We start from the raw sequence: 22,813 nt of genomic DNA, 5'->3' as shown, positions 1-22,813 counted from the left end.
CTGCAGCTACAGGGTCTCCCAACAGCATGCACAAAGCAGTGGAGGCTGGTGACAAAGTTTGGGCAGGAGGCATGCAGGTGCACTGCTGAGGGTCTTGCTATAATTGCACGCTGTGCTGCCAGCCACCAACTGGGGGTAGGGCTGAATCCAGATCCACAGGCAGCTGTGGGGCCTTGACTGTCTGTATGTGCTTCCATGGCTGCAAATTCTCACCATGGGTATGCACACAGTAGTAGAGACTGGTCATGAGAGTCAGACTTGTGGCATGCAAGTACACAGCTGGATGGGCTAGCCCTAAGATGGCACACAGTGGTGTAGATCAGCTGTGGGTGTCTAGCTGTATCTTGCGTTCATGCAGCAGCAGAGGACTGGGCTGGCTGCTGACATGGATCCCTTGTTCCAGTGGGGCCCAGAAGGGACTCAGATGTCTGGTATCTGTGAACCTGAATACCTGTGAGGTAAACATCAGTAAAGTCTGCAGGGGTCCACAGCTACAGTGGTCATTGGTTTCTTCAGTGGTGAGAGTAGCTGGGTACCAGGAACCGTCTCACTTCTGCCTATGGCCAGTGTTAGTAGCTCTTGCCCTTCACCCTTGTTCCTAGCAAATTCTATGTACCTCTGCTTTTTCAGTCTCTGGATGGAGGAAAAACCAAAGCAGTCCCAAAAGGCAGCACTCTGCTCTCTTTTCTGGGGAGAACTCTTTCTAGCTGGGGAGTTCCCTCTTGTGCTGAGCAGAACCAGCCTGGGGGATGGGATGATTTGGGCAAAATGAAGCTGTTTTCCCTTCCCTTTTTGTGTGATTATTCTCAGGTTTTTTTGTTCTGTTGGGTTGCTGAAGTTTCTTGAGTGGACTCGTGACCTCTCTTGAGGCTTCTTTTGTTTGTGGATAACTGTCTAATTGTTGATCTTTCTCAGGCACCTAGCCTGAGGCTACTTTACCTTTTGGTGACATCATTCCAGCATAATTTCTGTGATCTCTTTTAGTTAGACTTCAGACCATAGGGAAGGTTCTGAACTTTCTTGGGAAGTTATGGTGGGTTATTTCCTGCAGTACCTTCCTGGAACATGCCTCATTTTTCCCTGAGCTGTGTTGCTGTATGGGATACAATTCTTGAATTATAATCCATGTGGAGGGGAATGAGTGTTGAAAAGTATTTTCATGGTCAGCAGTCCTAACATTTTATTTCCCTTCCCTACCATGCTGTGATGTTGACCACAGACTAGGAAATCCTGCTGATAGTTCTCATTTATGCAATTAGTGGCTTTTAAATTTTACTGTCCATCAGAGTCATTGTACATAGGTAGAAATGGTGGAATTTAATTCTTTTTTTTTAAAGATTTTATTTATTTATTTGACAGAGAGAGAGAGATCACAAGGAGGCAGAGAGGCAGGCAGAGAGAGAGGAGGAAGCAGGCTCCCCACTGAGCGGAGAGCCCGATGCGGGGCTCGATCGCAAGACCCTGGGATCATGACCTGAGCTGAAGGCAGAGGCTTTAACCCACTGAGCCACCCAGGCGCCCCGGTGGAATTTAATCTTGAACAGTACTTCACATTTATTGAATCAAAGTTTACTAGTGTGGTGCCTAGAATCTGTATTTTTTTCCCCAAGGTCCCCAGATGATTGTGATGTGTCTCTAAATTTGAGAATCATTGTAGCGGATAATAAAGATCTGTGAAACCACAGAGCATATTTTATTCCTCTTTTCATTCTTCAAAGCTCTGATGCCAGTCGCTGGTCCTACATTACTAGTATATATTTTAATGTATTTGCATAGAGGTTCTTAAATTACAATGAAGGTAAGATTTTTAGGTCTTCTCAGAGAGGAATTAAAATGTTATTACATGGTTACTATCCATTGATGCTGCTTTGTGCCAAGTATTTATGTGTATTATTTCTAGAACTATTAACAATTCTGGAAGTTGGATGGGAACATTCTCTAAGAGGTAGGTTTTGGAAAAAAATGTTAGCAATCACTGAATCAAAGTTCCCAGGGCAATTTTTAGTTGGGAGCCAGGGTTGTGGAAGGATAGGAGTCACATAACTAAAATCCCAGAACATATTAGGATTTTTTATTCCTTTGAGTGGAACATAATTATTAAATATTAACAGAAGCTGACAGAAATACCTTACTCCTTAAATGATCATTTGATATATAGAGGTTTATCTTCTTTTTTTCTGGCAGATGCTTCTAAACCTTCTTTGTGCCTCTCATTTTCTCTTTCACTTCCTAACAGGTAGAGCACATGGGTGAGCCATCCTGGGCCTTGTCCATCCACACTCTCCCCTAGGTCATCTCACCAGTCCCCTGTGTTTGAGGACACTGAACCACTCAGGAATTCCAGTGCACATACACTTGCACTTGGACACCCACTAAGACATCTGCATATTCACAGTTTGAAATAACCTGTGGGTTTCCATCCCACTACCTGTTCTCTTCTCAGATGGAGTCCTTTCCCAGCTCAGTGAGGGCCACCCAGTAATACAAACCATCGCCTGCTTATAGAACAAATTCACCAATTGTGTAAACCAGAAACCTGGGAGACATCTTTAGTTTTCTTCTCTCTTTCACCCCTCATATCCAGTCCATTGGTGGGGACTGCCATTGTTACCTCTAAAATATTTCCCCAGTTCCTCTACTTCACTCTGTTTCTAATGCCATCTCTTAACCCAGTCCCCATCACCTCTGACCTAGTCTCTTGAATTCCATTTTTCTTCCTCTGCAAATTGTTCTCTATAGTGATTTTATAAAAACATAAATTAGACAAGCACAGTCCTTTCTTAAAACACTTCAAAGGCTTCTCTCAGAACTTAGAATAAAATCCAAACCTTTGATTTTGACTAAAGGCTTTGCATGGTGGCTCTTTCCTACCTGTCAGATCTAACTCTTCTTTCTCACTCTTCTCAGAGCTCTAGCTATACTGGCCTCATCCCTGTACCTCAAACATGTCAATCCCTTTGCTGCCTCTGGACCTTTGCACATGCTGTTTCCTCTGTCTGAAATATTCTTTCCCCACTTTGCATAGTAAGGTCATCTAACCCTTTGGGTCTCAGTTCAAATGTTACCTTCTCACAATGGCCTTACCAAAATGATTTACTAGATCATCCACTTTTTTTGTTACTCTGCTGTTATTTCTCTTAAGTTTTAATACAAGCCATTAGCTGAACTGTTCTAATGTGTTGAGTTAATTAGTACCTATATAGCTTTCCATTAAAACAATAGTAAAAATGTGGTGTGCTTTTATGTCTTCTGCTTCCCCCATTTCCTCATTTCTTGTGTTGATTTCAACTGGAATTTAGTTTCAGGGTATTTTGAGTATTTTAAACAATTATTTAGATTGTAGAATAAATTTTTGTAATATTTCATGCACTTACTTATTTCTCTGAGCTTCATTTTCTTTTTCCTGAAGTTCAATTACTCATTTTTTTTTTCAGCATGAATTTGTGGGTAACAATAAATTGAGTTCTTTTATAAAAGATGGCTATATACATTTTCTAAAACTCATTGAACTTTATACTTAAAACCTGTACATGTCACAGTATATAAATTACTTCAGTAGAAATATAGTAATGTCAAAAAAATTAATGGATGAACCCATGGATATAGCTGAGGACTCAAGCTAAAGAAATTTCTCTTAGAACAGAGCACAAAGAGATAAAAAAGATAAAAAATTGGAAAAATGGATAAATGTACAAATATGGAGTTAGGAGAGAACAGATACAGAAATTGTAACATTTGATTAGTAGGAATTTTAGGAGAAAATCTAATTTCTTGGAATGAGAAATGGAGCGAAGGAAATATTCAGAGAAATAAAGGAAATTTCCTAGAATGGAAGACCGATAGAAAGGGCCAACAGAACAATATAAGTATGTAATTTCAATCCATATTTAGACACATAGCAGTTAAAGTTAAGAATATTGGGTGCCAGCCTGGCTCAGTCAGCAGAGCATGCAACTCAATTTCAGCATCATGATGAGTTCAAGCCCCATGTTGAGCATGGAATCTACTTAAGAAAAAAAAAAAAAGACAAAGATAAAGAAAATAATATCAAAGTTGATATGAAAATTCCCCTGTGTCGGACATGATTTTACTTCACAGGATGTTATGTTGTATGGGTCATATGTTCAGTCAGCACTAATTTTCGAGTGTTTCCTATGTGCCAGGCGTTGTGTCAGGGATTTAGAGGCATATGAGAGACGATTCTTGCCTTAAAGAAACTCCTCATCTGGAAGAGGCAGTAGATAGGTTAGTGAACAACTGCAATCAAAGGCTGATCAATGGAACATTAGAGTCTAGGCATATACAGGTGGAGCAGCACAAGGGGGTTATCAGTCTGGTTAGGGTTGTAAGCATGTCCCATTCAACTGAAGTGAGAAATCTAGAAGGGAAAAAGAGCATGCAAAGAATTTTGTTTTTTCTTTTCAGAATACAGTTCTTTAAATTGCCTGAGTAATAATGTTTGGGCATGGGGCGCCTGGGTGACTCAATGGGTTAAAGCCTCTGCCTGCAGCTCGGGTAACGATCCCAGATCCTGGGATGGAGCCCCGCATTGGGCTCTCTGCTCAGCAGGAAGCCTGCTTCCTCCTCTCTCTGCCTGCCTCTCTGCCTACTTGTGATCTCTGTCTGTCAAATAAATAAATAAAATATTTAAAAAATTAATGTGTGGGCATAAAAGACTAGCAGCAAGAAAAACACATGTGTGAGGGGTGTTAGCTGCAGTCTAGTTAGTTAGGTTAATGTGTGGCCACTGGAGTGATGCACCAAGACCCAAATGGTATTGGAAAAGCTTTCAATCACAAGCAAGCCATGAAGGTAATTGCAGACTAAGGGAATAGATTTAATCATCTCTGGGATTCAGTTATACCTGTGAGGGAAAAAAGAGAAAGATTGAAGAATTTATATAGAATTTTTAAGAAAGAATATGTTGTTTCTTTTTTCTTTTTCTTTTTGAATATAAAACTGTCTATTGACAACTGTTTACAATAAAATAAAACAATATACAGTTGGGTAACAAATGTTCTGATTACTACAAAGTTATTGTTTTTTCCTGGCTTCTTCTGAACCAGTAACCCAAATACTGAGAAGATTGAGCCTACATGTAAGAAATGAGTTGGGATAAAGAAAACACATGCAGGTCAAGAATTTGGACCACAGAAGTCTGTTCACCATTTATTCCAGCAGGTCTTCAATTGCCAACATCTCCAGCCATCTGATTATGATTAGGTTTCCATAAATGAAATTTGAGGCATTCCATGAATCATGACCTTTTAGTCCCATTTTGTCCCATTTAGTCCTTTAGGGATTTCAACTTGCAAAAGAATGGTTTACTAGAAGGAACTTGTAAATGTCCATATAACTAATTTTGCTTACCTAATTAAAACACACCAGGATTCTCTATTTTTCTCATTTGGGTAGAGAAGTTGTTGGTGTGATAAAATTTTCCATTAAGGGGTTTTGCAAATAAACTTGCATTTATATAACTATAGATATGGATATGGATTCGATATGACTGCTTTTAAGTTGTCCAATTTAAATGATTTACATTATATTTAAATTGTCCAATTCATTACAAAATCATCCATTTGATTTGAAAGATTAGAGCTTTAGGAAAAATTTCAACTTAACTTGAAGTGATTTATTTCTTAGGTTACTCAAAATGAGGATATCCCAGAAACATGGGTTATCTGTGGTTATGACATGCTGTTTTGTTTTTGTGAATGTTAAGAAGAATGAATGAACAAACAAATGAACAAATGAACATAAGGAAGAAAGGAAGAAAGAAAGAGAGAGAGAGAAAGAGAGAGAAAGGGAAGCTATTTATGTGTGTGTTATATATATATATACACACACAAAAACCCCAAATAACAAAAAACCCAGAATGGTCCTTAAGTATATAGGAGTTAAATATAAATTCTGATTGAGTAATTACTACGGATATTTTCCCTGATATTTAGAAAAAGCTGTTCTCTAGTGGAAAGGAAATAATATATGTTTCAAATGATAATATAATGGTCAAAATAATATACAGTCTCAAATATTCTTTTTTTAAATCATTTTTTAATTTATTTTCAGCATAACAGTATTCATTATTTTTGTACCACACCCAGTGCTCCATGCAATCCGTGCCCTCTCTAATACCCACCACCTGGTTCCCCCAACCTCCCACCCCCCCACCTCTTCAAACCCTTCAGATTGTTTTTCAGAGTCCATAGTCTCTCATGGTTCACCTCCCCTTCCAATTTCCCCCAACTCCCTTCTCCTAACTCCCCATGTCCTCCATGCTATTTGTTATGCTCCACAAATAAGTGAAACCATATGATAATTGACTCTCTCTGCTTGACTTATTTCACTCAGCATAATCTCTTCCAGTCCCGTCCATGTTGCTACAAAAGTAGGGTATTCATCCTTTCTGATGGAGGCATAATACTCCATAGTGTATATGGACCACATCTTCCTTATCCATTCGTCCGTTGAAGGGCATCTTGGTTCTTTCCACAGTTTGGCAACCGTGGCCATTGCTGCTATAAACATTGGGGTACAGATGGACCTTCTTTTCAAATATTCTTTTTTGATAAAGAAAGCAACTAAGAAAGTTTTTATTTATTCAAAGTAACCAGTGCTAGAAAGAGAGCTATGAGGACCTTAAACTTGCCTCATCACTGGAACACAGCTAGATTAATATAAAATCATTCTGAATACCCAAGAAATCAATCTGAGGACTGACAGAACAAACTGCACAACTAGGGGGAGAGAAGAATCCACATAGAGGAAGATAGGAAGTGTGGGGACATGATTTGGGGGAGAAATGTACACAGATGTTGCAGGTGTGGGGGGGTGCTGGTTGCAGAGAAAGGGAAGAAACAGTGAAGCACACAGGATATGCACAAGGAGACTTCCCCAAAGCCATTGGCGGGGAGAAAAAGGGGGCCTGATTTTTATGAGTTTTTGCAGTCAGGGGACTCACAGACTGGAGTTTTAGAGATGGGGGCATTTGGCTGGGATAGAGTCCTGAGGGGGCTGTCATACTCTTAGGCAGAAGGCATATAAGCAATCCCTCCAGGGCAGACCAGATGTATGATCTGATGATCACCTAAGGCACATGGGAAAGTCTGCTCATTCTTCTTGGAACACATCTGTGAGAGGTTGCACTTCTTCAGGGACAAAAGAGCTGGAGAGCCCCAATTCCCTTCCCAACCCCTTAGCATAAGCCCAGAGATACCTGCTGAGGGTGGCTAACCCAGACACTGGCTGTTCAGTCTGTTTTGCTCCAAATGCCATGCTGCTGCACTTTGGTGCAACTGCCCTTCTTGGTCAAACCTGTATCAGTCTCTACATAGTGAGACACTCCCCCCCACCCCACCACCCCGAAGACCAGTGCAAACCCTTGCTACAGCACACTGCTGAAATTTGAAATTTTGAAAGTCAGCAGGCTTGGCTGGGAGAGAGCCCAAAACGCAATGTGCTGCTCTAGACAGGCAAGCAACCTGGAGGCAGACAGCGTGAAAATAGTGATCTGAAAAATGCCTGAGATGCAGGAGGGGAAAGTATCCACTCTTCTGGGAGTGCTTCCCTGAGAGCAGCAAGCATGGAGGCCCCTCTCTGGGGACAAAGTAGCAGGCTAGCACCATTTTCCTCCCTGCCCCTCAGCATAAGCCAACTTCAGCACAATCCCAACACTGGCTAACCTGCTTACACCAGGTCTCGTAACCCTGTGCTCTGCTGGTATCGCTTTTCTTGGGCAGGTGTGCTTGAGGACCAGTGCAGCAGGCACCCTCCCCAGAAGACCAGCAGAACATCTGCATGCGCCATATCTACTGACTATAAAGTTCATAAAGCTTCAGTCCTAGTGGAAGTAGAATCAGGTCTCAGTTAACAAGCAGACAAGAACATGCCTAGTTAAAACTCTCCACACTCTGCCAAGGTCCAAACACTGCCCATTGTGGGGAAGGAGAACTTCTGAAGATGACTAACTTGAGGGATAAAGCAGCCAAAACAAAGCAGCAGAGTGCACACAGCACACATCAGGGACACTCCCTGAAGCACCGGGTCCTGGACAATGTATGACCTCTTCATAAAGCCATTACTTTTAGGGGCAGGAAACATAACAGGCTTTTCTAACACACTAAGGAAGACAGGGACTTAGACAAAGTGCCAAAATGGAAGAATTCATCCCCAAAAATGGACAAGAGAAGCTCATGGTCAGAGATCTAATTGAAACAGATATAAATAATAAGCCTGATGGAGAATTTAAAGCAACAATCATAAGGCTACTTGTTGGGCTTGAGAAAAACATGGAAGACATCAGGGAGACCCTTACTACAGAGATAAAAGAGCAAAAAAACCAGCAGGCAGAAATGAAAAATGTGATAACCAAGATTTGAAACTGACTGGATGTAATGACCACAAGGATGGAAGAAGTAGAGGAATATAGAGGAATGATTAAGTGATATAGAAGATAGAAAAATGGAAAGTAAGGAAGCTGAACAAAAGAAGAACTATGAATCATGAGAACTATAAATATTTATGGCTCCAAGATGGGAGCACCTAGCTATATAAAACAAATATTAACAAACATAAAGAACTCATTGATAATAATACAATAGTTGGAGCAAATTTAACACCCTACTCACACCAATGGACAGATCATCTAAGCAGAAAGTCAACAAGGAAATGGCTTTGAATGACACACTGGACCAGATGGATTTAACAGATACATTCAGAACATTTCATCCTAAGGCAGCAGAATACACATTCTCTTTAAGTGCACATGGAACATTCTCCAGAGTAGATCACAAACTACATCATAAATCAGGCCACAAAGAGCACAAAAACGTTGAGATCATACCATGCATATTTCTGACCACAATGTTAGGAAATATGAAGTCAACTACAATATAACCAGTAAAAAAATTGAATCAGTAACCAAAAATCTCCCAACAAATGAAAGTCCAAGGCCAGATGGCTTCCAAGACGAATTCTACCAAACATTTAAAGAAGAGTTAATATGTATTCTTCACAAACTGTTCTAAAAAATAGAAATGGAAGGAAAACTTCCAAACTCATTCTATGAGGCCAGCATTACCCTGATTCCAAAACTGGACAAAGACTCCACTAAGAAAGAGAACTATAGTCTGATATCCCTGATGAGCACGGTTGCAAAAATTCTAACAAAATATTAGCAAATAGAATCCAACAGCACATTAAAAGAATCATTCACCACAATCAAGTGGGATTTATTCCTGTGCTGTAAGGGTGGTTCAATATTCACAAATCAATCAACACAAAATACCACATTAACAAAAGAAAGGGAAAAAAAACAAAAATAAAAACAAAAACCAAAAACAAAAGAAAGGATAAGAACCATGTGACCCTTTCAATAGATACGGAAAAATCATTTGACAAAGTACAACATCCATTCATGATAAAAGTCCTTAACGAAATAGGGATAGAGGGAACGTACCTCAATATAATAAAGGCCATGTATGAAAAACCCACAGCTAATATCCTTAGTGAAGAAAAACAGAGCTTTTTCTCTATGGTCAAGAACAGGAGAGGATGTCCACTCTCACCACTGTTATTTAACATACTACTGGAAGTCCTAGCCTCAGCAATCAGACAATGAAAAAAAAATAAATAAAAGGCATCCAGCATCACCTGGGTGGCTCAGTCATTAAGCATCTGACCTCAGCTCAGGTCATGATCCCAGGGTCCTGGCATGGAGCCTGGCATTGGGCTCCCTGCTTGGCAGGAAGCCTGCTTCCCTGTCTCCCATGCCCCCTGCTTGTGTTCCCTCTCTCACTGTGTCTCTCTCTGTCAAATGAATAAATAAAATCTTTAAAAACAATAAAGGCATACAAATCAGCAATAAAGAAGTCAAACTTTCACTATTTGCAGATGCCATGATACTCTATATAGAAAACCCAGAAAACTCCACCAAAAAATTGCTAGAACTGATAGACAAATTCAGTTAAGTCATAGGATACAAAATCAACATACAGAAATCTGTTGCATTTCTATACACCAATAATGAAGCAGCAGAAAGAGAAATCAAGGAATAGATCCCATTTACAATTGCACCAAAACCCATCAGCTACCCAGGGATAAACCTAACCAAAGAGATAAAAGACTTGTACTCTGAAAACTATAAAACACTGATGAAAGAAATTGAAGACAATACAAAGAAATGGAAAAACATTCCATGCTCATGGATTAGAAGAACAAATATTGTTAAAATGTCTACATCACCCAAAGCAATCTACACATTTCATGCAATACCTATCAAAATACCATTAACATTTTTCACAAAGCTAGAACAAACCATCCTAAAATTTGTATGGAACCATAAAAGACCCCAAATATCCAAAGCAGTCTTGAGAAAGGAATGCAATGCTGGAAGCATCATAATTCTGGACTTCAAGTTATATTACAAAGCTGTAGTGATCAAGACAGTATGGTACTGGCATAAAAACAGACACATAGATCAATGAGAACCCAGAAATGAACCCACAGCTATATGATCAACTATTCTTCAGTAAAGCAGGAGAGAATATACAACAGAAAAAAGACAGTTACTTCAACAAATTGGTGTTGGGAAATCTGGACAGCCACATGCAGAAGAATGAAACTGGACCACTTTCTTACACCATACACAAAAATAAATTCAAAATGGATGAAGGACGTAAATGTGAGACAGGAATCCATCAAAATCCTAGAGGAGAACACAGTCAGTAACCTCTTTGACATTGGCCAGAGTAACTTCTTACTAGATACATCTCCTGAGGCAAGGGAAACAAAAACAAAAATAAACTATAGGGAATTCATCAAGATAAAAAGATTCTGTACAGCAAAGGAAATAATCAACAAAACTAAAAGGCAGCCTACAGAATGGGACAAGATATTTGCAAATGACATATCTGTTAAAGGTTTAGTATCTAAAACCAATAAAAGACTTATCAAACTCAACACCCCAAGAAACAAGTAATCCAGTTAAAAAATGGGCAGAAGGCATGAATACATTTTTCCAAAGAAGACATCCAGATGGCTAACAGACACAAGAAAAGATGCTCAATATCACTGGTCTTCAGGGAAATACAAATCAAAATTAAAAAGTGAGGGGCGCCTGGGTGGCTCAGCGGGTTAAGCCGCTGCCTTCGGCTCGGGTCATGATCTCGGGGTCTTGGGATCGAGCCCCGCATCGGGCTCTCTGCTCAGCGGAGAACCTGCTTCCTCCTCTCTCTCTGCCTGCCTCTCTGCCTGCTTGTGATCTCTCTCTGTCAAATAAATAAATAAATAAAAATTAAAAAAAAAATTAAAAAGTGATATCACCTGACAGCAGTCAGAATGGCTAAAATTAACAACACAGGAAACAACAGATGTTGGAGGGGATTTGGACAAAGGGGAACCCTCTTATGCTGTTGGTGGGAATGCAAACTGGTGCAGCAGCTCTGGAAAACAATATGGAGTTTCCTCAAAAAGTTAAAAAATAGAACTTCCCTATGACCTAGCAATTTTACTGCTAGGTATTTACCCAAAGGATACAGAGATGCAGATTTTAATGTTCATAGCAGCAGTATCAACAATAGCCAAATCATGGAAAGAGCCCAATGTCCATTGACTGATGAATGGATAAAGAAGTCCTGCATATGTATAATGGAATATTACATAGCTATCAAGAAGAATGGAGTCTTGCCATTTGCAGCAATGTGGATGGAACTAGAGGGTATTATGCTAAGCAAAGTCAGTCAGTCAGTCAAAGACAAATACCATAGGATTTCACTCAAATGTGGAATTTAAGAAACAAAAGAGCAAAGGGAACAAGAAAAAAGAGAGAAAGGAGCCAACCAAGAAACAGTTTCTTAACTACAGAGAACAAACTGAGGGTTACCAGAGGGGAAGTGGGTGGGTGGGGGACGCAATAGGGGATTTCATTATGATACATTAAAGGGGGCACTTGTGATGAGCACTGGGTGTTGTAAGTGATGAATGAATAAATTCTACACCTGAAACTAATATTACAGTGTCTATTAACTAACTGGAATTTAATAAAGACTTGAAAAAAAAAGCAGGTTACAGAAAACCCCTCCAAACCCACAAAGTAGTCAGTGCTATAGATGCAAAAAAGCCCGCCTATGACTCCCCGATTAATGCTTCAAAGCAAACATATCAAACTTGATTTCCATTATATATATATATATATACATATATATATATATATATCTCGCCATGGACACAATTATTGAGCTTTGTATTCCACATAAGAGTGCCGTTAGTCTCTCTTCATAAAAAGCAATTACAATTTGAGTACACTTTACATTTGCCTCTTTTGCCAGCACCAACTCTTCCTCATCTGAATCTTTCTTTCCATGTCATGACAAACATTAATTCACCAGTCCTGTCTGTGGCACTAATTGTTCAGGATCAAGACTTCTGGCAAATCCTTTTGGTTTATCAGCAGCATCTCTTTTCTTTGATTTGCTGTTATTATGTTTACTCAGATAAAAGTTTTCTTTTTGTATCAGCATTTTGAGAATTAATAAATGCTTCCATGAGAGACTGTGGACTCAGAAAAACAAACTGAGGGCTTTTGAAGGTAGAGGGATGGAGGGTTGGGAGGACCTGGTGGTGGGTATTAAGAAGGGCACGTATTGCATGGAGCACTGGGTGTGGTGCATTAACAATGAATCTTGGAACACTGGAAAATTTAAAAAAAAAAAACTGGGGAAGAAGAGAAAAAATAAATGCTTCAATTAACTCTGGACAATTTAAATTTTCTTCAGGCTCACAAGTATTGTCGGCACTGTCAGTAAGTCCCTTCCACTTCAGGAAATACTGCACCTTGCCATTCACTCGCCGTCTGTCCAGTTTTTTTTCCACCAAGATTCTTCAGAGTTTGCCTCTTCCACTTTTACTCTTTCCATTATTTCTCTCAAATTTTTTGTAATGTAGTTTAATTGGATGATATTTAATTTTTTTTATTTTTAAAAGATTTTATTTACTTATTTGTCAGGAGAGAGAGAGCGAGAGCGTGAGAGAGCACAAGCACAAGCAGGGGGAGCAGCAGTCAGAGGGAAAAGCAGGCTCCCTGCTGAGCAAGGAGCCCAATGTGGGACTTGACCCAAGGACTCTGAGATCATGATCTGAGTGGAAGGCAGATGCTTAACCCATGAGCCAACCAGGTGTCCCAATTGGATGACATTTTAAAAAACTATTCTAATTCCAGTATAGTTAATACACAGTGTTATATTTTTTCAGGTGTACAATATAGTGATTCAACAATTCCATATATTATGCAGTGCTCATCAAGATAAATGTACTCTTTAACCATCAGTTTGTTCTCTAGAGTTAAGTACCTGCTTTTGGGTTTGTTGGATACCATTTCTTATTGAAGACTTGAAAAACTGTTTTTCACTGTGTCTGATTTGCTCCAAGTCCCTGGTTGGCAGTGTCTCTGGCCATGTGTGCTCTAAGTCCAAGCTCCCCTGTTTCTTAATACAGTGCTTTGACGTGACATTTTATGGACTCTTTCTAAAAAAGGAATGGAGATGTGATGAGCACTGGGTGTTATATACAACTGAATTGTTGATTACTACATCTGAAACTAATGATGTACTATGTGTTGGCTAATTGAATTTAAATTAAAAAAAAAGAAAAAGGGGTAGAGAATGGGGGTTTGGTAATAAATAAATAACCCCCCCCCTTTTTTTTGATGGCTGAAATCTCTAGGACGATGTCTAACTAAATTTTTTCTTTGTTATTTGGCTGCTGATTTCCCAAAGAAAGAAATCACTAATATTAAAAACAATTTCAAGTTTCATAAAAGAATTTAACTGGAGACAAATATCTTCAATCTATTTATGCAAAGAGCCAGAGACAGCGATTGAATAAATTGCAGAATTTGGATGAATCTGAAATAATGATATTGTTCTGTTGGCTGCAACTCATTACAGAGATTCTAGAAATACTAGTTTTGTCACTACTCAGGCTTGTGAGAAAATGCTGAAGGGAACTGGATAATTAAATTCTACTTTGTTAAGATGGGTTGCCACATGGCTCTATAATGGCACTTTGACATGATGAAATGAAGAGGTAACATTAGTTGGTGAAGGGCTGCACTTTCATAGTCCAACCTAATTTCAGAAAACAAATGCACAGATAATTTTTAATAGCATAAATAAAAGTCTAGCTTCTTATGCTACTGATGAATGATATAGAGGACCAATTGTTTTCTATTATTTCTTAGGTACTATGATTCTAAGGTCTATGTTTTTAATCCATGGACCCAATGTTTCCCTAGGGAGTTCCCCTCTTGGCATGTATACTGTGTTAGCCATTTTTACCCTACCAAGTATAAGCTGGCCATTATTATTTAGCTTAAAAAACAGAAAGTGGACTATTATGTGACAATGCACAGGTAAGTCTTGGTAAGGCACAGGAATGAAGGATATAGACATAAGACAGTTTTTTGGGAAGCATAGAACTAAACTGTGAAATTTGCCTCTCAGTATATGCTTCTCTTTCAGAACATGTTCTCCTTTCCCCAATCTCTATACTCTGGACTTTTCATGCTGCTTAATTTATGATCAGTTAATTTATACAAATGGATAACAATGTGTTTTCCTTTTTAAAAGCATATATGCCTTTAAAAAATGCTGTTTTGCAAACTGAGGGTTGATGGGGGGAGGGGGGTTGGGAGTGGGGTGGGATTATGGACATTGGGGAGGGTATGTGCTATGGTGAGTGCTGTGAAGTGTGTAAACCTGGCGATTCACAGACCTGTACCCCTGGGGATAAAAATATATGCTTATAAAAAATAAAATTAAAAAAAGATATATAATTTTAAAAAAATGCTGTTTTGTTTAACTCAAGAAATGTATTGCAAATATTCAAAGCCATTGAGAAAAGATCATTTTGCAGGAGTTTTGGGGAAGACCAGCTTTAGAAAGTTTGGCTATAATCCTGGGCAGGTAGAAGAATGTTTATAGGGACAGGGAAGCTGTGTCTGTTGTGGGGTGGGGCAGGGGTCCATAGTAGGAGCCGAAAGGATGAAAATGCTGGATGATACCAGTGGATGCAAATAGGGAGAAGGTAAACCAAGATGATGGTGTTGGGAAAATAATTAGCTTTAGCTCTGGAGTTTGGTAACTTATGGCTTCAGACTTCTGTCATCCTTTCCAATATCATGCTGCGCAGCTTAGATTTAAGAATGTACTCATTTCAGGCCTGGAAAAGATCCATGAGGCTTTCTGAGAAGAGACCAGGCTTCCATTGAATTCAGTCTTATCTTTTTCTTAGTCTTTAGTGCTGACAGTTTTCAACTAACATATGTGCCCTTTGGGGACTAACCACAAACATTTTTCAAAAATTTTTATTGTGGAAAGATATAAATATACACAAAAATAGTATAGTATAATGAGCTCAGTGTACTAGTTTCATTAAATTTGTTGGTTTTGTTTTCTCTATTCTCACGTAATACTCCCCTCACTCCCCTATTTAAACTAAAGTATTTTGAAACAAGTCCCAGAGAGCGTGTCATTTTACCTATATATACTTCAGTAAAGTCACTGGCCATCTTAACTTAATAATCATAGATACTGGAGTGAAAATAAAATAATTCAATAGTCTACATTTATTATGTTCTACTGTGTTCAGAACTCTACGCCAGGAAATTTGCATCATGTTGTCTCATGTCATCCTTTCACCATTCAGTCAACTAGCATAATGGTTCCCACTTCTCTGACAGAAGAGTTTAAAGAGCTGTAATAAATTGCTAAAGGTCACACAGCTAGGAAGTGATGCTACAGGGATTCAAATTTTCTTTGCCTACTCTGTATCCTATTCCCCTAATCACTGTATACAAATGTCTTACCACTGGAACATACTTGTCCCTCTGAAAATAGACCCATAAAGAGCACCTTGGCATGGGTGAAATAATTGCTTTGCATAAAACTACTTATCCTATTGCTTAATGCCCTTGAATGAATTCCTTGCTGATCGAGAATGTTTGAGAAGGAGTACTGGCTTTGGAGTCATATGACTTTAGGTTGGGCATATAGGTTGGATGCTTTCTGGTTGTGAGACTTTGCATAAGTCACTAGGGCTCTGGGAATCGACTTTTTTTTTTTTAAATAAATTCCTGTGAAGATTAAATGAGACACTTGAAAATTTTAGAACAGTGCACTTTATGGCGACTGGGCCCCAGTGTGTTTTGGTACTCTGCCTCCAGTTTCTCTTCCTCCCATCTCCCCATGACACTTCACTATGAGTGTATTTTTCCTTTCTCCTTCCACCACTTCTCCTCCATGCATATAGATAAGGCTATACTTATAGCCATATATCCCATGTTTCTTTATTTAGCATTTTTGGGGGGTTTAATTTCTATTCCTTTATCTCCTTTCTTATGTATTTTAAAATATCCAAGCCTGACTATTGCCTTATATTAATTTTGTGCATTATTCTCATTGCATTTTTAATATAAGCTACCTAAAACTTTCAGAAGTCGGCAGGGTATAAATGATTTATCTCATTATTTATTGTCACATTCTCTATGGGATTATGAAGTAGTATGTGCTGCATGAGCCATGGAACATTTTTGTCATCATTGTGTTGTCAATTTCAATTAAGGCTGAGAACATCTGATGAATAGATGGAGTGGCCAGGGAGGGGAGGGTCAGATATGCTGATGGTCGTTTTGATAGCCTGGCATATTCTTCAAACCAATTTACAAGGCAGTTTTAATTACCTTGGCAACTCTCCTTGGAACCCTTTCCAAGTTTCTCACATTAAAAAGTCTTCTCATCAGCAACAACCAAAATTATCAATGATTAAAACGTCATAAACCTCCCAGTTCTCTGCTGGGCTCATCATATAGATGGACTGTAAGGTTTTTATAGTCTGAGATGTCAAGCTGATTCTCTGGTTGCCATTGGTAACAGTTGAGATCTCTTAAAAACACTGAATAAGCTCTTCAGGTCAATGTAGCATATTCATATTGTGACTGCTGAATGAATCAAATTGGATTAAAGAATTTTTATAGAGAAATAAAGGGGGCTTCTTATTGGAAATTGGCACATTATTAGTTGGCACTGGGAGACATATAAAGAGATTAGATATTTATGTTGTATGAATCAACTATACAAAGAATTAAATGTAATTTTGACTTAGTTGAGAACGAGTGAATATAAATGAAAACTGTACATGCACACACACACACACACACACACACACAGATATGCATTTACAGATCTTCCTTAGGCTAAAAAATAACCATATGAAAATTGTAGTTTTAGGGGCGCCTGGTTGGCTCAGTGGGTTAAAGCCTCTGCCTTTGGCTCAGGTCATGATCCCAGCGTCCTGGGATCGAGCCCCACATTGGGCTCTGTGCTCGGTAGGGAGCCTGCTTCCTTCTCTCGCTCTCTGCCTGCCTCTCTGCCTACCTATGATCTCTCTTGTCAAAGAGATAAATGAAATCTTTAAAAAAAAAAAAAGAAAATTGTAGTTTTAGTGCCCTTGAGGGAAGAACCAAACTGGATATGATAATGACCTTAGAATTATGAAGTAGAGGCATAGCAAAATAAACCAGAAAAGGAAATATTCTTAGAATTTTATGGGAGGTAAAGGAAAATAGAAGTGGAACAAATCTGGCTGGGGAAATGTTGACAGGAAATAAGCCGACTGGTCCATTTTGGTTCTAGGCCAGCCTTTCCTATCTGGACATCATTTCCTGGCTTCCTAAAAGACCCAGAAAGGTGAGTCTGTTATGCAGTTGAGTAATAGAGACTAGGAGGTGGGGAGAGCATGGTTTATCAGGTATCTATTGTTGCATCACAATCCTCCCCAAATCTCAGTGTCTTAAAGCAATACCCATTTATTGGTTACAATTTTATGGGTCGGGAAATCCTGGCAGGACTTGGCAGAAATGGTTCACTCATGCAGCTGTGCTCATCTGGGGCTGGGAAAGGCGAGAAGCCCAATATGACCTCACTCACATGTTGGGAGCCTTGTTGATCCATGTCAGCTGTATTGTTTCGGTTTTCCTCCACTGGCCTTCTCTTTGTGTGATTTCTTTTCCCATAGGATAGCCTGGAGTTCTTGACATGTTGGCTCAAGGTAGCAAGAAAGCAAAAGGGAAGTTTCCAGTCTTTTTAAGACCTAGGCTTGGAGTAGGCAGTATCAAGTTTGCTACATTCTATTGGTCAAAGCCTGTCAGATTTAAGGAGGGGCAAAAGACTCAACTGCTGGGTAAGAGGTGTGGCATGGGACCAGAGAAATTGTTTGTGGAAATCCTTGCACATTATCTCCCACAGATGGCCACTTAAAATTGAATTCCAGTGAATGCCTTGTGCCTTTGCCTTCTGGTAGGGAGCACTAACAGATTTTCCAAGTTTCACAGGGGTAGATGTTGACGTTCTGATTCATTTTTCTTTCATTGAGAAGGTGTGCAGGAGGAAAACCTCTGGTTTGACTTTGACCTGGATTCTGGTGCTTACTTAGCCATTCATAAGAAATATAGCTTTGTGGCCACTTCAGACTCTGTGAACATTATTTTCCTCATCTGTAAGTTAGTAATAAATATTACCTCCTATGGTAGTGCTGAGATGTAATTGACATAACTTACACAGTTCTATCCCAGTAACTACCTTACTTAATCAAAGCAAGCATTCAGTAATATTAATCTACTTCTCTCTACAGTTGATCAGGGAGAGGCATAACTGTGTGCTCATAAGGAGGGTGACCATAAAATTTATTGTCTAAATGAGAATACTTCTGAGTGTGCAATGATGTATTATTAATGCTTATGCCAGATAAGAGTCATATACTGGGAATATCCCAGGTAAACTGGGTCACCCTGGTTGTAAGGAACTGCTGGATGGGGCAAGGACAGGACATAGCTGATGCTTTCTATGAGAACTTTGCCGAGTCTGTCCATATTAAATATTATTCAATATACTTTAAATTAAAGGCATTATAAAGTAGATGAGAAATCTCGCAAGAGGTAATCAGAATTCAGAATAACCGTCAGACAATATTTTCTATTACCCTGCATTTCTTCGTTGGTGATGGTATATCTCATAGCAAATTTATCTTTTGTATGAAGGTTAAAAAAAACCAATTTATAAGGGAATTAATCAAATCCACTCGAAAGCACTTCCTGCCTCTGTATCCTACTCCCTGACTGGTTTTTTCTCTAGATCCCATTTTAATCTCAACACTACTAAATGTATAGTTCCAGAAAATAATAATTGACTAGGAGAATTCATGTTATCAGAGTTTGGTACAGAGACAATTATATTTCTGTACATCTTGAATGGGAATGGATCAGCAATGTCAAAAATTCTCATCCTGTATAAAACTACTTAAAATATGGTTGGTAAAGAAGAAAATCAGATCCATGATGTTCTGAGAACTATTTTGTTTTGAGAGAATAGCAGGCTCTTATAGTCCATCTCAGAGATGTAGACATGGCAGAGGAATAGAACAAGTTGAAACTGAATACAAATGACCATGCGTGTTACCATAATTTCATGTCCAGATGGTTACAGTGTTAAATGTTAGGTCCATAGCTCTTTTGGCTACAGTGAATAGCAAGTCTTAATGTCACTTTGTACTTGGACAGAATATGGTGTGTTCAATCCTCCATTATTTTCTGCAGTGTTCTTTTCTAAACTCAAAAATAAGAGAGGTTTCATTTCTTTGGTAGTAGATACAGCAAATATGTATTAAGCATGTGCTGTGTGTTAGGCTATTTCTAATGCAGTTTCAAACATACTAAACTATGTTTTTATAACAAAGTCTAAAAATTAATCAGTTTTATCCTCTTCCTTAACAACAGCAACAAGAACAACAACAGAGTTTTAACCTATTAAACATCCCTCCAACATCCCCTCCATTAGTTACTGTTTTCTTCCACGTTATTGCATGTGATCTTGATTCCACATTGTTTTTAAATATAAATTTAATTATTTATACTCTTTTATCATTAATACTTGCTTGCATTTAGAATATCATTTGCTTTATTTCTTTATTTTTTTATTCCTCACCTCTGGCTTTTTTTCCTACCTAAGTATAGCTTTTAGTATTTTTTTAAAATTTATTTTCAGCATAACAGTATTCATTGTTTTTGTACCACACCCAGTGCTCCATGCAATCCGTGCCCTCTCCAATACCCACCACCTGGTGCCCCCAATCTCCCACCCCCCAACCTCTTCAAACCCTTCAGATTGTTTTTCAGAGTCCATAGTCTCTCATGGTTCACCTCCCCTTCCAATTTCCCCCAACTCCCTTCTCCTAACTCCCCATGTCCTCCATGCTATTTGTTATGCTCCACAAATAAGTGAAACCATATGATAATTGACTTTCTCTGCTTGACTTATTTCACTCAGCATAATCTCTTCCAGTCCCGTCCATGTTGCTACAAAAGTTGGGTATTCATCCTTTCTGATGGAGGCATAATACTCCATAGTGTATATGGACCACATCTTCCTTATCCATTCATCCTTTGAAGGCATCTTGGTTCTTTCCACAGTTTGGCAACCGTGGCCATTGCTGCTATAAACATTGGGGTACAGATGGCCCTTCTTTTCACTACATCTGTATCTTTGGGGTAAATACCCAGTAGTGCAATTGCAGGGTCATAGGGAAGTTCTATTTTTAATTTCTTCAGGAATCTCCACACTGTTCTCCAAAGTGGCTGCACCAACTTGCATTCCCACCAACAGTGTAAGAGGGTTCCCCTTTCTCCACATCTCCTCCAACACATATTGTTTCCTGTCTTGCTAATTTTGGCCATTCTAACCGGTGTAAGGTGGTATCTCAAGGTGGTTTTAATTTGAATCTCCCTGATGGCTAGTGATGATGAACATTTTTTCATGTGTCTGATAGCCATTTCTATGTCTTCTTTTGAAAAGTGTCTGTTCATGTCTTCTGCCCATATTAGGATCCATGTTCCATCAGTATTTTGTAGATTTTTATTATCTGACATTTATTCAGTAATGTTTTGGTAGATGGTTTCTGAAAGAAACCTGATTTGCAGCATTTGTCAGTTTCTGTGGTATAAATATTCCAAACATGGTTATTTCAAGCTACTGACATTTTAATGAGTGGCTCAGAAGATTTCTGGAACTTTGACACTCCAGCATGCCATAACATCTATTGTTATTCAATAGACTTTATGTCAGTATGATTATCTTTCTATTCTAGGTAATCTTTCTCTCTGGGAGCTTTTTAATTTTTATTTATTTTAAATTTTTTAAAAGATTTTATTTATTTATTTGTCAGAGATCACAAGTAGACAGAGAAGCAGGCAGAGAGAGAGAGGAGGAAGCAGGCTCCCCACTGAGCAGAGAGCCTGATGCAGGGCTCGATCCCATGACCCTGGGATCATGACCTGAGCCTAAGGCAGAGGCTTTAACCCACTGAACCACCCAGGTGCCCTATCTGGGAGCTTTTTTAAAAAAGATTTTATTTATTTATTTGAGAGAGAGAGAGAATGAGAAAGAGGAGGGCCAAAGGGAGAAGAAGACTCCCTGCCAAGCAGGATCATGACCTGAGCTGAAAGCAGTTGCTTAAGAAACTGGACCACCCAGGTACCCTCTTTGGGAACTTTTTTTTTTTTTTTAGATTTTATTTATTTGTTTGACAGACAGAGATCACAAGTTGGCAGAGAGGCAGGCAGAAAGAGAGAGAGAAGCAGGCTCCCAGCTGAACAGAGAGCCCAATGTGGGGCTTGATCTTAGGACCCTGGGATCATGACCTGAGCCGAAGGCAGAGGCTTTAACCCACTGAGCCACCCAGGCCCCCCTCTCTGGGAGCTTTTAAGGCTTTCTTTTACTATTGATGTTCTGCAGTTTTAAATTATATATATTTTTATTTTTATTTTTTATTTTTTATAAGATTTATTTATTTATTTGACAGAGGAAATACAGAGAGAGCACAAGGAGGCAGAGTAGCAGGTAGAGAGGGAGAGGGAGAAGCAGGCTCTCCACTGAGCAGGGAGCCCAATGTGGGGCTTGATCCAGGACCCTGGGATCATGATCTGAGCCGAAGGCCGCCGCTTAATCAACTGAGCCACCCAGGTGCCCTAGAATATTTTTAAAGATGTATTTATTTATTTATTTATTTGAAAGAGAGAGAGAGAGAGAGAGAGAGAGAATGAGAGTTGGGGCGGAGGGTAGAGGAAAAGGGACAGAGAATCTCAGGCAGACTCCATACCTAGCTTGGAGCACAATGGGGGCTTAATCTCACAAGCCTGAGAGCACCAGCTGGGCTGAGATCAAGAGTCGGACACTTAGCCAACTGAGCCACTCAGGTACCCGCCCTCCAAATATTTTTTCATGAATTTACCTTTATTTGTACTGCTTGGGACCCAGTATGTGTTTTCATCTAAGGAATCAAATCTTTCTTCTGCTCTTCAAAATATCTCAGAATAATGGGAACAGCCATTACTTCTTCTCTATTCTCTTTAGTCTTTCCCTCTGGAATTCTGATGAGATGTAATATGGAGCATCTAAATGTAGTATCAATGGTTTCTGTTCGTTTTTTGAATTTATTTCCTTCTTGTTTCATTTAGGGTTTTTCTTTAGTTTATTCTTCTAATGAGTTCTTTTTTTACCTGTAATTAATTTACATGTAATTAATGTCTAATAAAATTTTTATTTCAATGAATAGACTTTTATTTAAAAATTTAAAAATAATCCATTGATTATTTTTTTACAAATGTCCATGAATTTCTGTTTTTATGCTCTGAAATACTTTGAATTTTTTTTTCAAGATTTTATTTACTTATTTGACAGAGAGAGAGCACAAGTGGGCAGAGAGG

At 38.9% G+C, this 22,813-nt stretch overlaps 1 pseudogene; it reads right to left on the bottom strand.

The window, feature by feature from the left end:
* Positions 1–350: 350 nt before the first annotated feature.
* On the bottom strand, positions 351–18,094 carry LOC125102331 (chromobox protein homolog 3-like; annotated as a pseudogene).
* Positions 18,095–22,813: the final 4,719 nt, after the last annotated feature.

Source organism: Lutra lutra, chromosome 1, assembly GCF_902655055.1.
Source record: "Lutra lutra chromosome 1, mLutLut1.2, whole genome shotgun sequence".
NCBI lineage: Eukaryota > Metazoa > Chordata > Mammalia > Carnivora > Mustelidae > Lutra > Lutra lutra.
The sequence above is the reverse complement of the archived record's forward strand: the minus strand, read 5'-3'. Positions and strand labels throughout refer to the sequence as shown.